Source organism: Polypterus senegalus, chromosome 12 (genome assembly GCF_016835505.1).
Source record: "Polypterus senegalus isolate Bchr_013 chromosome 12, ASM1683550v1, whole genome shotgun sequence".
In the NCBI taxonomy this organism is placed as follows: Eukaryota; Metazoa; Chordata; class Cladistia; order Polypteriformes; family Polypteridae; genus Polypterus; species Polypterus senegalus.
In genome coordinates this window covers 138,016,458-138,029,220 of record NC_053165.1, presented here as the reverse complement: position 1 = coordinate 138,029,220, position 12,763 = coordinate 138,016,458, and positions in this window count along the sequence as shown.

The following is a 12,763-nucleotide window of genomic DNA, read 5'->3' as shown; positions in this document are numbered from 1 at the left end:
AAAAAAAACAAAGTTATTCAGTCCCTGCATACAGAAAACTAAATCTCATGCCCTAAAGCCTATTCATAGCCTAATGGTTTGATACAAGACCTGCTAAGGCCCTGCTTGAAAACTATTGGGGTCATCTGAGGGAATGACAGTCTCAACAAAATACTGCAAATGTTCGGGCACCAACCTGGTCATCCAGTTTACTTCAATAAAAAGTAAACACTTGATGGCATCAAATACAGAACAAAATATCAGTGACCCATTAAGCAGCCGCCGATTAATTCTTGAAATATCTTCCTTATAGTTGCTTGGTCATGAAGGGACCCCTCTTTTTGGGCAGTCATGCTTTTATGCTCCAGGGATGGCCATCACTGGGCAGTTGCTCAATAATGTGGAGAAAAATTAGGACACAGCAACAGTGCCCCCTCTCTATCGGAGGTGGAACCCACAGTGTGACCCTCTGACATGCATGTGTGACACGAAGCAAATAGTCATATGTGAAGGAAACAAGCTTTTGGGGTCTGGTTCGATTTTTCTTGCCCATAATGATTACTAGGTAATCTGCATGTTTGCACTTTCAAGTGCCATTATTTTTTTTTGGGTGACTACATGCCGAGTTGGCCCCAGCCAAGACAGACTGCCTGAAATCGGGGTCTACCTGTCCATATGAATGTCTTACCAGTGCTTGGTCTCTCTCACAACAGATACCTGCCAAAGACAGCAGGCTGACAAGTCAGGAGCATTTCAGCCAAGTTTCAGCTCCATCTTGCCCACTGTGCTGGACGGCATTAACCAACCGATGAGGCACTACACACAGTTTCCATATATAGTTTGGCTGTGCCAACATAAAAAGGAAATTTTCATCAGTGTCCTGTTTTCCTAATGTAATCTGGGAAATTGATGGCACTCAAATAGGGCACCTAGCAAGAACAAAACTGCTTTAGTTAAATCGCAAGTTGTTGCATTAAGACAAGTCATCTGGGATGCCAAGATGTCCCTCAAAAACTGAGGCTCGGTGGCCTGGGTCAACCTGGGATTCCTTTATTTGGAGGTAAACAGTATTGATCAGAAAATTTGCCGACTGTGCTGCATGTGATGGCTGGCTTGTAAAGAAGGTACCTAACCCTACATATATAGGCGCTTTTCCACTGCATAGTACGGCACAGCACGGTTCAGTACAGCTCACCTTGGTTCGGCTCAGTTCGGCTCAGATTGCGTTTCAACTGCAGTTTAGTACCGCTTTAGAGTTGGCAGGATTATTCACGTGTCGTTATAGTTGCGCCGCCTCTACTGCCGTGACACCGTGGAACTTTTACAACAACACGCAGACAACGACAACACTTTAGCTCGACGACGCGCAAGGGTAAGCATCTAAAAAAAGCACGTCACTAGCTAACTTTTATCACTGTTGCAAAGCATAAAATGAACTTAACTGCCAGTGTAACATTAAAATGCTGATTCTGTATATTACAGATCTTCCACATTTTGCAAAAAGTCGATGCAACAGACCATCTGTTTGGACATTTAACTGTGCTTCAGAGTGGTGGGATGTGATTGTTCCCGGTTTTACAAACACTCAGTGGCTGGAGAACTTTCGAATGTCTGAAGAAACATTCATCCACTTATGCAAAAAACTGCGTCCAGCGATGGAGAGACGGGACACAAACTTCCGCGTGTGTGTACCTAAAAGAAAAGAATATCCAGTGACGCAGTAATGACGATTTTCTCCGCCAATCAGTGACCAGCAGAGTTTACACGCCACGCTTTGGTAACGGTTCGGCGCTTGGAACCTCGGCTGAGGTGGTACTAAAAAAAGGACCAGGTACCAGGTACTGTTCCCAGTGGAAAACCCCCCAAAAGTGAGCGGAACTGAACCGTGTCGTGCCGTACTATGCAGTGGAAAAGCGCCATATTTATGACCTATACTCCTCAGAACAGCAATCCTGTCATTACATGGACCAGGTGACAGAGGCTACTGGCTCAGACACTAAATGCCTTTCCCTGAACCCAGAGCATAGAGAGAAGGAGCTTCAACAGTCAGGCAGGGCACACCACAAGATCGCTCAAATGTTGGTGGTGGCGTCTGGATACATCAGGTGGGAGGCTGCTTAGCCGCCAACGAACGTCTGCTGCATTGTTATTACTTTTGCACTGCTTGCTTTTAAATTTTCTTTTTGATCTACTCGGGCAGCTCACCCGTCTGCTTTCTCTGGTCCATATTCTGTATTGAAAATAACACAATAATACCAAACAGCAGAGTGACCATCTCCTTCAACTGTGCAATCATTTAGCCAATTCATTGATGTGTGAAGAAAACTAATTCATCTATTTAGGATCTTTTCTACGAGTACCAAACATGCCCAGGCCATTTTAGAATACCTTTGCAAAATGAGCAATACATGATCTCCAGTCACACTTGCTTTTCTTTACACTGACATCAAAACACATCAAGTGCGCAAGGGACAACTGCTTTTCATTTCAGCCATTCTAAGGGGGCATACAGCACTTCCATCCCAATGAGTTGTAGGAGTACTGAAATTTGCAAATTATGTACATTTGCTATATAGAAGCCAAACTAAACTGTGCTCCAGGCGAGACCTCACAAGTGCATCATGGAAATTAAGCATCACCTCCTTTGACTTGTACTTTGCCTAACCTATCATCGTATTAGCCTTTCTATACACTGACTTTACGTAGATGGTGACAAGTCCACTAGAACTCCTAGGTCCTTCTCATTGTGGGTACCTTCAAGTTTCAGATCTACTATTGGGTTTTCAAACCTTAAACAACTAAACTAAAACAAAACTCAATCCACACAGAAAGGTATTCAAACAGTCACTACTTTCTGAAATTTGTTTTTCTCATTAAAGGATTTCCAGGAACTGGAAACAATACAGGAATGAAATGCTAGTTACACACACCCTGGATGGGACACCTGTCCATTTTCAGGACAACACACACATCGAAAGCATGCCTTTGAGTCCATAATCATCTAACCTTTAGGTCTTGGGATTGTGGGAGGAAACTGGAGTTCCCAGTGAAAACCTTCACAGAAAAAAAAAAAATATATATGCTAACACCACACTAGCAGTAATCGTACCCTGGTCTCCGGTGAAACACTAACCATTCAAACTTTGTGTGTGCGTGTGTTTAATAAAAAGTTCAAGATTCATAACACTTTGGTTGCTTCTGGTACACCTCCTCTGGGACTGGCTTTAGGACCCTCGGTGTCGCTCTATTTATTGGGTTGCTGGTGTAATTCTTTCCATCCAGCAAAACAGCTGATTTTGGCTTACACATTCTGTATGACATAACAATTGTGCTCTGGACTCTTATTTGGTTATTCTGTTTCAAATTACTCTTGGCGTTATGCTACTTGTCTCAAGGGTGCCAAGATAGTTTTTTTTTTTTTTGGCATAGAATGCCAGGGTTTTGATGTTTTCCTGTAAAATATCTAAAACTGCATAAGTTGCTTCTGGTTTGGAAATATGCTCTGCCGACACTGTCCATGCAACAATTATCATGATTTTTAAAATGCAAGATTGTGTGCAAATGACACTTAAAAACGCATACAAATTAAAAATACATTCACTGCCAGAATGAAACAGAAGTTTAACCGTTTACATTATAAACCATTTCCTGAAATATCTCAGATTTTTTCCATTTATTTTTAGAATATTATTCACAATGAAAGGGAAGTTTCTTGGTAGTAGGAAGCGAGTTCAGTTTTATTATATAATTTGGGATGAAACAAAGTTGCTGTATTTGGCATGGGCCTCTTTTTTCTTTTTAAAGTCATCCATTACATTTAGAAAGCCAGCTGGCCATTTTGTACACTTGGTCACTTTTAGACAGAGGTGTAGCTTTTCCTGGTATCAATGGGTTCAAGATAAAAATAAAAATCAGTGTTGGACAAGACACTGTTCCTAGCTTAGTGGAATCTAGTATTATTGGTCCATGTAATAGCATGGCACCAGATTGTGAGGAACACCACAGAAGTAGAACATGCAAGCTCCAAACAGAAAGAGAGTTAAATCAGATTTCAGGTAATACAAAAGGTGGCAATGTCTCACCCACAGCTCCAGCCATTTGTTTGGCTGAATCTGAGCCAAAGAAATCCTACCAGGACCAAGTACTACACGGAACACAAAATGTATACGGACAGCTTAAGCACCAAGCAAAAATCCAGTCTGGAACAAGGACACCGTCCAACACACTTGAAGGGTACAAATGAAAAATAGGCTCTTTCGAGCTATAGATAGTGCTTTATTTGTCCCAAGGGGGAAATTTAGCTTTTTATAGAACAATTATAACAAACAGTCCACATGGGTTCAGAAGACTAAGGTGGCGTTTTATTAACATGCTGGAACACTATGAGGAAGCAACAAAGTATACAATCAAGTGGTGCATGATATTTATCTGGACTTTCAGAAAGCTTTTGTAAGGTGCCACATGAGAGGCTGGGCAGCAAACTAAAAAGTGAGTTTAAGACACAAGGTGTTAGGGAGTGCAGAATAGGCTCAGACACTGGAAGCAGAGGGTGATGGTACAAAGCACCTAATCAGAATTGGCTGATGTTATGAGTGGTGCCCAGCAGGGGTCAGTGTTGGGGCTGCTGCCATTTTTTACTTGCATAATTGAGTTGGATAGGAATAGAAATATCAAGCCGGTAAAGTCTGTAGATAATACCATACTAGGTGGATTGGCAGAGAATTTAGACCTGTAGAATCATTACAGAAGGAGTTAGACAGCATAAAGGCTTGGGCAGATTTTATAGCAGATGAAATTCAATGCCCATAAATGTAAAGTATTACATGTCATAAATGACTGAATACAAATGGGAGAGAATGAGGGAGTACCTTAGGAGTCGTAGTAGACTCAACACTGTCAACCTCCAGACAGTGTTCAGAAGCCATGAAGAAGACTAACAGAATGTCAGGTTATATAGCGCCATCATGTGTGGAGTACAAGTCCAAGGAGGTTCTGCTCAAGCTTTATAACACACAGGTGAGGCTTCATCTGGAGACCTTTGTACAGTTTTGGCCTCCAGGCTAGAAAAACAGCAGTACTGGAAAAAGTCCAGAGAAGTGCGACTTGGCAGATTCCAGGACTGCAGGGCATGAGTTATGAGGAAAGATGAAGAGCGGAGCCTTTTCAGTTTAAGCAAAAAGATTAAGAGAAGATGCGATTGAAGTGTTTGAAATTATTAAGCAAATTAGTACAGTGGATCAAGACTGACTTTAAAATTAATTCAAGAACTTGGAAGCATGTTAAGGGTAAATTTCACACAAACATCAGGGAGTTTCTTCACACAGAGAACCTAGGACACTTGGATTAAGTGAGCAAGTAGTTTGGTAGACCGTAGGACTTTAGGGACTTTCAAAACTAGACTTGTGTATTTGAAGGGGTGGTGGTTTTTCCAAAATATCAGAAGTATTAAAGAGGAGGAAAAAAAAAAAAAAAAAAAAAAACCACACACTCACACCACTTCTGACTAGGCTAATAAAGGCGTTATAAAGGCAAACTGTGTTTGGCAGCTGAATTATTTGCAGCTCAGAGTACAATACTAGCAAGCCAAAGAAAGGATATGGAGAATTATTCATAAAGGATGTTGGTTGTTAGTTGTGTCTTCATTCTGTGCTTAACTACTACCTCCAGCAGGACCAGAAAGCATCCCGTCACAAAGCATGCTTTCATCAGCTTGTTAATTCAGTGGCCTTCTTGAAGTGATGTTGGGGTCCCAGCACACTATACCAGCCCTCGGACACATAGAACATGTAAAGGTTATCACGGACACAAGCCAGCTTTCTGTACACAAATGTACATAATTTAGAGCATTGACAGAGATAACTACTCTACACAAAATGGAGAAAATTGGAATCCCAAGAGAAAATTCAAACCAATGCAAGTGCATAGATGGTGACCAGCCCATAAATTTAACTTTTTTCCCTGGAGCTGTCAGGCAGCACCATTTGCCCCTCTCATCACAAATTCATAAGTGTTTTAAGACTTAAAAATAAATAAAAATGTAACAAAGGAAGAATTAATGCATCAATTAAGAATCATCACACCTTCAGAACCACAATACACGTTTTAAATTTCCCTCCCCTGTTACATTTAAAGAATTGCTATTTTGTAAAATTCTGGTGTCTACAAAAAAAAAAAAAAAAAAGTACGAGCTCAATAATCAAAAATATGCTGTAAAAAAAATCCTCAACAGCAAGTAATACAAACTTTATTTAAGGTATGATTACCTGCTTCACCCCCTAAAACCAAATTCCCCCTTGAAGTCTTTTTTGGAGGGTAATGAAAGGACACATTTTGCATTTAGCATAGCCAGGATGAGTCTCTAATGTGATAGAATAAAGTAGGCCACATCATGTTTCCTACTAGGAGAAAAGTGAGTTTTACTCAAAATGAGACTTTTCCATGTCTTCTCCAATTAACTCCTGGTAGGAAGCACTGTAACAAGCTGACCAGGGGATAGAACTGCTCGTTTGGTGGGGGTTTGAATTAAATAAAGACTTACTTTATAGTTGCATACAAGTGCAGGGGCAACTAAAAGTGGCAATGTATATTAATCCCCCATCCACCACCGTTATGCAACAACTATAAACATGGATAATCGGTGTGAACTGGTAGCTGGAGCAGAGTACTTTAAAACCACAAAGCAGCCCCGTTTACTCCCATACCCATAATCATTTCTATTAATGTATGCAACAAAAGATAGACAAATGAAATTCACCAAATTAGATGGAAGAATATGAAAGGCAGTGGGAGATGCACATGGTACTTATTTGATACTGTATCTGTGGGTACTATATGTATGCTTATTTAGAGAAGGAGGGAAAAAAAAAAAAAAGGGAGAAAATGTATATACAGTATATGCAAACAGATCTACCCTATAATAAAAACACTACTGTCTGTGTCTCCAGTCCCTCCGAGCAATCCATTTGGTCAGTTTTTTAGTTGAATTACTTCAAAATGACAAAACAGCTTACCGTACACTGGGTTGCGAAATACTAAATGAGGCGCAGCCCAAGTGGCCTTCAAAGACAGGATAGTAATCGCAAGAGTACGAAGGAGGTTTTCATAGCAGTTAAATAATGGCCAGTCTGCCATTGGTGGTAGTCCAAAAGCAGACCGGAGGCAAACCACGCACTTTTCAATGACATGGTCTAAGAATCAGGCATTACAGGAATGTGATCAAGAGAGGATCACACATACGAGGATACTGAGGAAAGGAGTAGGAGGAACACCGAGAGTACACACAAGGCTAGAGAAACATTTTTAAATAAATTTTATTACCCGTGTTAGACAGGTAATGTAGCTATCAAAGAATATAGAATCTACAGAGAGACTGCCGCTGTATGAACAGATTTTACTTAATATGGCCTTTACATGGAGATACAGTACAGGTCTTAAAATAATTGCACTAGGTAGCATATTATATCTCACCTGTAGCTCGCAAACCGTTTGACCGATTTACCTGAAATTTGGTACACATACTATGTGACGTCTACGATCTGCTTTCGGGGTGATGATTGACCTCCAAGGTTATGCACCGTTCTCATTCCCTACCTCCTCTAGCTCTTCATATCTTAAAATCATTCTTGAGGCAGATTGAACACTTAAGTTCCATCTTAAGTGAATAATTAAGAAAAAAGTACCAAGTAATTGCTAGCACAAAAACAGACTTAATGCAGAAAGATGCAGGCGAAAGAAAAGCAGACCGCTAGGGTGGAGAAATGAAGAGCTGCTCATGAAGCAGCAAGCATATCAACCACTGAGCAAACAAATGCTAAAAACGTACAAAGACGATGAAAACTAAGTGTATTCACTGCATGTTATTGTGCAGTCTGTGTTACTGGTATTATATAAAACACACACAATAGTATGTTGTCAAATTTGCAAATCCCATTTGTGTGGGAATATAATAGAACACCCAGAATAGACATCGGGGTCGTTTGTCCAACCAGTGCACCATGGATCACATGTGCAAATAGCTTGCATTTTGAAAACCTAGGAATCGCCATTTTGATCAATTAAAAGGGTTTTTTCCCAGCTGTAACCCAAACATTTAAGGGTTCCTCTCAATTTATTTCACAAAACAAAGTAGGGGATAATTGTAGTAGGTTCATAAATGGATACATAATTTTGCATTTATGGACAGTGATGCAATACAAGAGAGAAAAGGAAACGGTTTATGGAATGGTCTGCCTTAAGCCACATCCAAGATGACATATCATGTGTCCTAAGAAAGGAAACAAACCATCCCCTAGAAGCATATAAAAGGGAGACATTTTCCATTGGAGTTTAGTATTCCTAGCTACATTTAAAAGAGGAAGAACTATGTCCGAGAGGCTGCTTCAAATGCACTAGAAGGGGTGTCACTTATGTAAGCCTACAAAATAAAGCCTGGTTTGTACTTGCCATGTGAAGGTTGTATGCAGGCTACAGCACAAAGTGTGCATGTGGTGAGCAAACGAAAACACATTTATACTCACTGCAGCTTGTTTGATTGGCGAGAGGATAGTCTCCTAGTCAGTAAAGGACAGGGTTTGGTCAGTGTCGCACAGCTAACAATGTCACAGCAGAGGATGAGCGACTCTGCTATTAGTGACTATAAGAAGAAAAAAAGGACAATGAGGATTTCGAGATCCACAGACAAATGAAGGAATGAAGAGTACAATATTCTCATGAGGGAGGGACCTACATGATCAGATTCATTTGAAGTGTTTTTGAATAGCTTAGTGTTGTGATGAAAAGTTGTGTCATATTTAGCTCTTTGCTCATCATTCTTATACTTGCATAACCAGCCTCTCCTTGAAATTCACCATTTTGGATACATGGTCCCCACATCCAAATAATTAGAAAGGAGAAAAAAAATAAATAAATAAAATTCTGCAGCTAGAAATTTTGCTGCATCATCATTTTGGCCTTATGGCACTTGCACCCAGCATGGACACATCAAGTATAAACTAGCATTTATGATCTTCGGAGATTGTTTAGAATGTCAACCCAGCATGGCAGATTTAAAATCTTACCAAAGTCCCGTCTCTCGGCTAACCAAACACCTCCATGAAGTCACAACATAGACACATTATGTACAGTATGTTGTTACAGTATATATGCATGCACAGAGAAAACTACACTATAATAAAAGTTGTAGTCAGCAGCGGGCAATTTTAGCCATTCTTGACCACAAAATAAGATTCAATGGCATCAGAAATGCACAAGAATGGATTGTGGTTTTCATTTTAATAAAAAGGAGCAGCCCTGAAAGAAGTCCAGAGAAGAGCAACTAGGCCGATTCCAGGACTACAGAGGGACAAATTTTGAAGAAAGATTAAAAGAGCCGAGCTTTTTCAGTTTAAGCAAACAGAGATTAAACAAATGGGAGTAAATAAAGAAAAAACTTGTGGCATACCCATACTGGAATCCTTCCATTATCAAGGGATCTAATGCTAATAAAGATGGCAAATCTGTTACACTGGCACTGCAACTGAAGATGGCGATTGTCTGCAAACTTGCTGCAGCTCATGTCTATCTGCGCACATCCTGTCGTGGATGGCCTAAAATAGGTAGCAGTCCAAACTGGGCTAAACTTTAAAGGTTATATTAATATGTATAGTAAGAATATAGATAGAATAAAACTATACAGAGGTCAGCAAGAGTAGGTTTACAGTAAATTTATATTGAAAAAGACATGAAGGTTATCATTGCTACACTCAATACTATCAGACAAAATCCAAAAAAGGACAAACTGGGTTTTGCGTACTCGCAACCGTTACACCTACTTTTGCTCAACCCTGTACTATATCCACAAAAAACACACAGACACTTGCACATGGAGGAAAACTGCATTATACATTTTGAAAGTATTCTAAAAATTTCCCCTTGGGATTAATAAAGTTGACTCATTTAATCTACTCATGTTGTAAACTAAAGGCATCTGCCAAATAAGCACTATTAATGATCAGACTGATTGAGCCTGGAAAAAACTATTTAGTTTCTTCCTTTAAAACTTTGAAAATGATGCTTTCCATTCTAATGGTTTAAAAATGAGTCTCTTGGGCTGTATTCTTATAGACTGTTGCTAAAAAGGAGAAGCAAGGTAACAGCACTAAAATTTGGAGACAAACAGCGCTCTGCCAAAAATGGGATGAAAATCTCAGTGGAACAGGATGTTTTTGGCTCCTGTGCACGGGGTATATACACAACAAGGTCATAAAGTAGGTCTCCTCACTCTGCACCTTAAAATGGGGAGGGTCTTTTCAAAATGAAGCTTTTAGTGCTTTTCAAAAAGCACTAGAAGGACACAAGAGTCAAGGTCTGCAAGTGCTGGCATTAAGTAGCCAGTGCTTTCACTTGTGTAGGTGAACTAGCCATCTATTCATCCATTTTCATTAGTCACGTCAAGCCATAGATATACTAGGATGGACTGGATTGGTAACAGAGCCTGCTGTAGCAGCATCTAGGCCAGGGGTCCTCAATCACAGTCCTGGAGGGCCACCGTGGCTGCAGGTTTTTGTTCTAACCTGGTTGCTTAATTAGAAAGCAATTCTTGGCAATAATTTAATTTCATGGCTTGTCAGTACTTTAACTCTGCTATGTCAGGTCATTCTCATATCCTAGATTTTCTTCCCCTTTCTAAGAAGATCATCCAAAATGATTTGAGGGATAAAATGGATAAGTAATTCTCAGTTCTTCAATTTTTTCTCTTCACTTTCCTTCCAAGTATTTTATTAAACCCAATAGTGCACAATAAATACACAAAGGTGTAAATGGTAAACTAAATGGAGAAATGCAGCTCTCTTTTGTCATTTGCATGTTATTGCTAATTAGGAGCAATTACAAACCAAGAATACAGCTGTTTAAGACTAAAATAAGCAATAAGGGTTTAAAAAATTAACAAGCGAGACAACTAAAGTGAAGCAGAAGTGTTACTTGAGCAGTAAGTGCTTTTTATTAAGCAACTTAGTTGGAACAAAAGCCTGCAGCCACTGCCACCCTCCAGGACCGTGATTGAGGACTCCCCGATCTAGGCCATAGTAAGGAGTTCTTCTAGGAATGAAAACTACAGAATACCCGATACAGCAAACGCACACATCTGGGGTCTTAAAGTTAAGATTTCACTTCAACCTGCGTGTTCAGACCATAAAAGAAAACCAGATCCAGAAAGTCACAACGCTCCACTAGTATAGGAGAAACAGGGAAGTTCAGCAAATGGTGTCAATGAGAGTTAGGGTTGCTGTTTGACAGCTCCAGAAGACCGGGGTCCAATTCTCACCCCAGCCATCTTATGCATCGGTGTCTGGCCCTTGCTTCCCATATCTCAAAGGCCTCATTCGTTTAAGTGGCAGCTCTAAACTATACCTTTAGGGACGAGTCTAGGTGTGCATGATGGTGCCTTGCAATGTATTGGCATTCCAGGGTCTTCTACTTTTTCAAACAGGCTCAGCCTTCATCTTAACCGGTAGTGGAATAATGGTTTACTGTCCTAACCTTGACACTACCTACCAAGTTGAGGTAGTGGCATCAAGATCAGAGTTGGGTAACTGTTGCTGTCACTTCAGTCCAAGTTAACTGAACCTTTCGCTCTACATTATGAGCGCATTGAAAATCTCATGGGACCGATCCAGTTTAATGACACAGAATACTCCTTGCCTAATCTCTCTTAGCTTCTATAAAAAAAAAAAAAGTTCTTTACCATTTATGAAACTGGCATACCAAGAACACAAGCAATTACATTACAACACCAGAACAGTTTTGACAAGAGAAGGGCATTCAGCCGAACGACGCTTGTGAATCTTCTACATCCAGTTTCTCAAACTGAATCAATTCAAGTTTCAGAAAGCCCCTAAAAATCCCACTTTCTACTACACGATCCAGTAATTTATTCCATGTGTCTATGATTCCCCTCTCACTCTCAATATAAAAATGGAATGCAAAAATGTGATAAACTTGCATTTTTAACACTTTAACCAGTTAGTCCAAACTAGTGGGGATTGCTTCATTATTCTCGGAAATAACCAATTAAAGTGTTGAATGGCCCCTCATTATAAATATGAATGGCTTTGGTTAGCCTAGAACTGGATATTTCATTAAGTCTTTAACAAAAAGCATGCAGATCGGGAACAGAATCCCAGTTGTCGTAATGGATTTAGACACAGCAGTTTAAGTTATTCATTTATTTCATAATATAAAAAGTGCATCACACTCACATGAGCATGGTAAAGAAGAAAGCAAAATGAAAAGAATTTACACAACCCAACTCAGAAAGCTAAAAGGCAGTGGACTCTGCTAGAGAAGGCAGCTTCCTTGTTTTCCTCTCATGGATCACCATCCCTTATTCCAATTTACAATGTAAAAGCTTAGATCCCCTCAATTTCTCTGAAACCTTGTTCTATTGTCTGCAAAATCTGTATGCCCTCAATACAAAAACTGAGGAAGATACACATCACCTCCCTGAGCACCAGCTTCTGTTTTCAAAGTCTTTATGTGAACTTACACTGCAGAGCCAGAAGATTTGAGAAGGTCAGCTAAGGAGGATTCTCATCCTTGGTCGAAGACACTTTCACCTGACCTGCTCTTAGGTTTTTTCTCTTCTGGACTACCACAAAACCTTAATAGGGTGGTTTGTTTCATTAAAATACTTCAATACTCTGTTTATTCCTCTGCATCACATCACCCGCCATCCCAGATCCATTTAGTTTCTGCGTCCTCCGACTCTTAATCAGCTCCAGACTCCCTGCTCTTTAACTCTAATCCC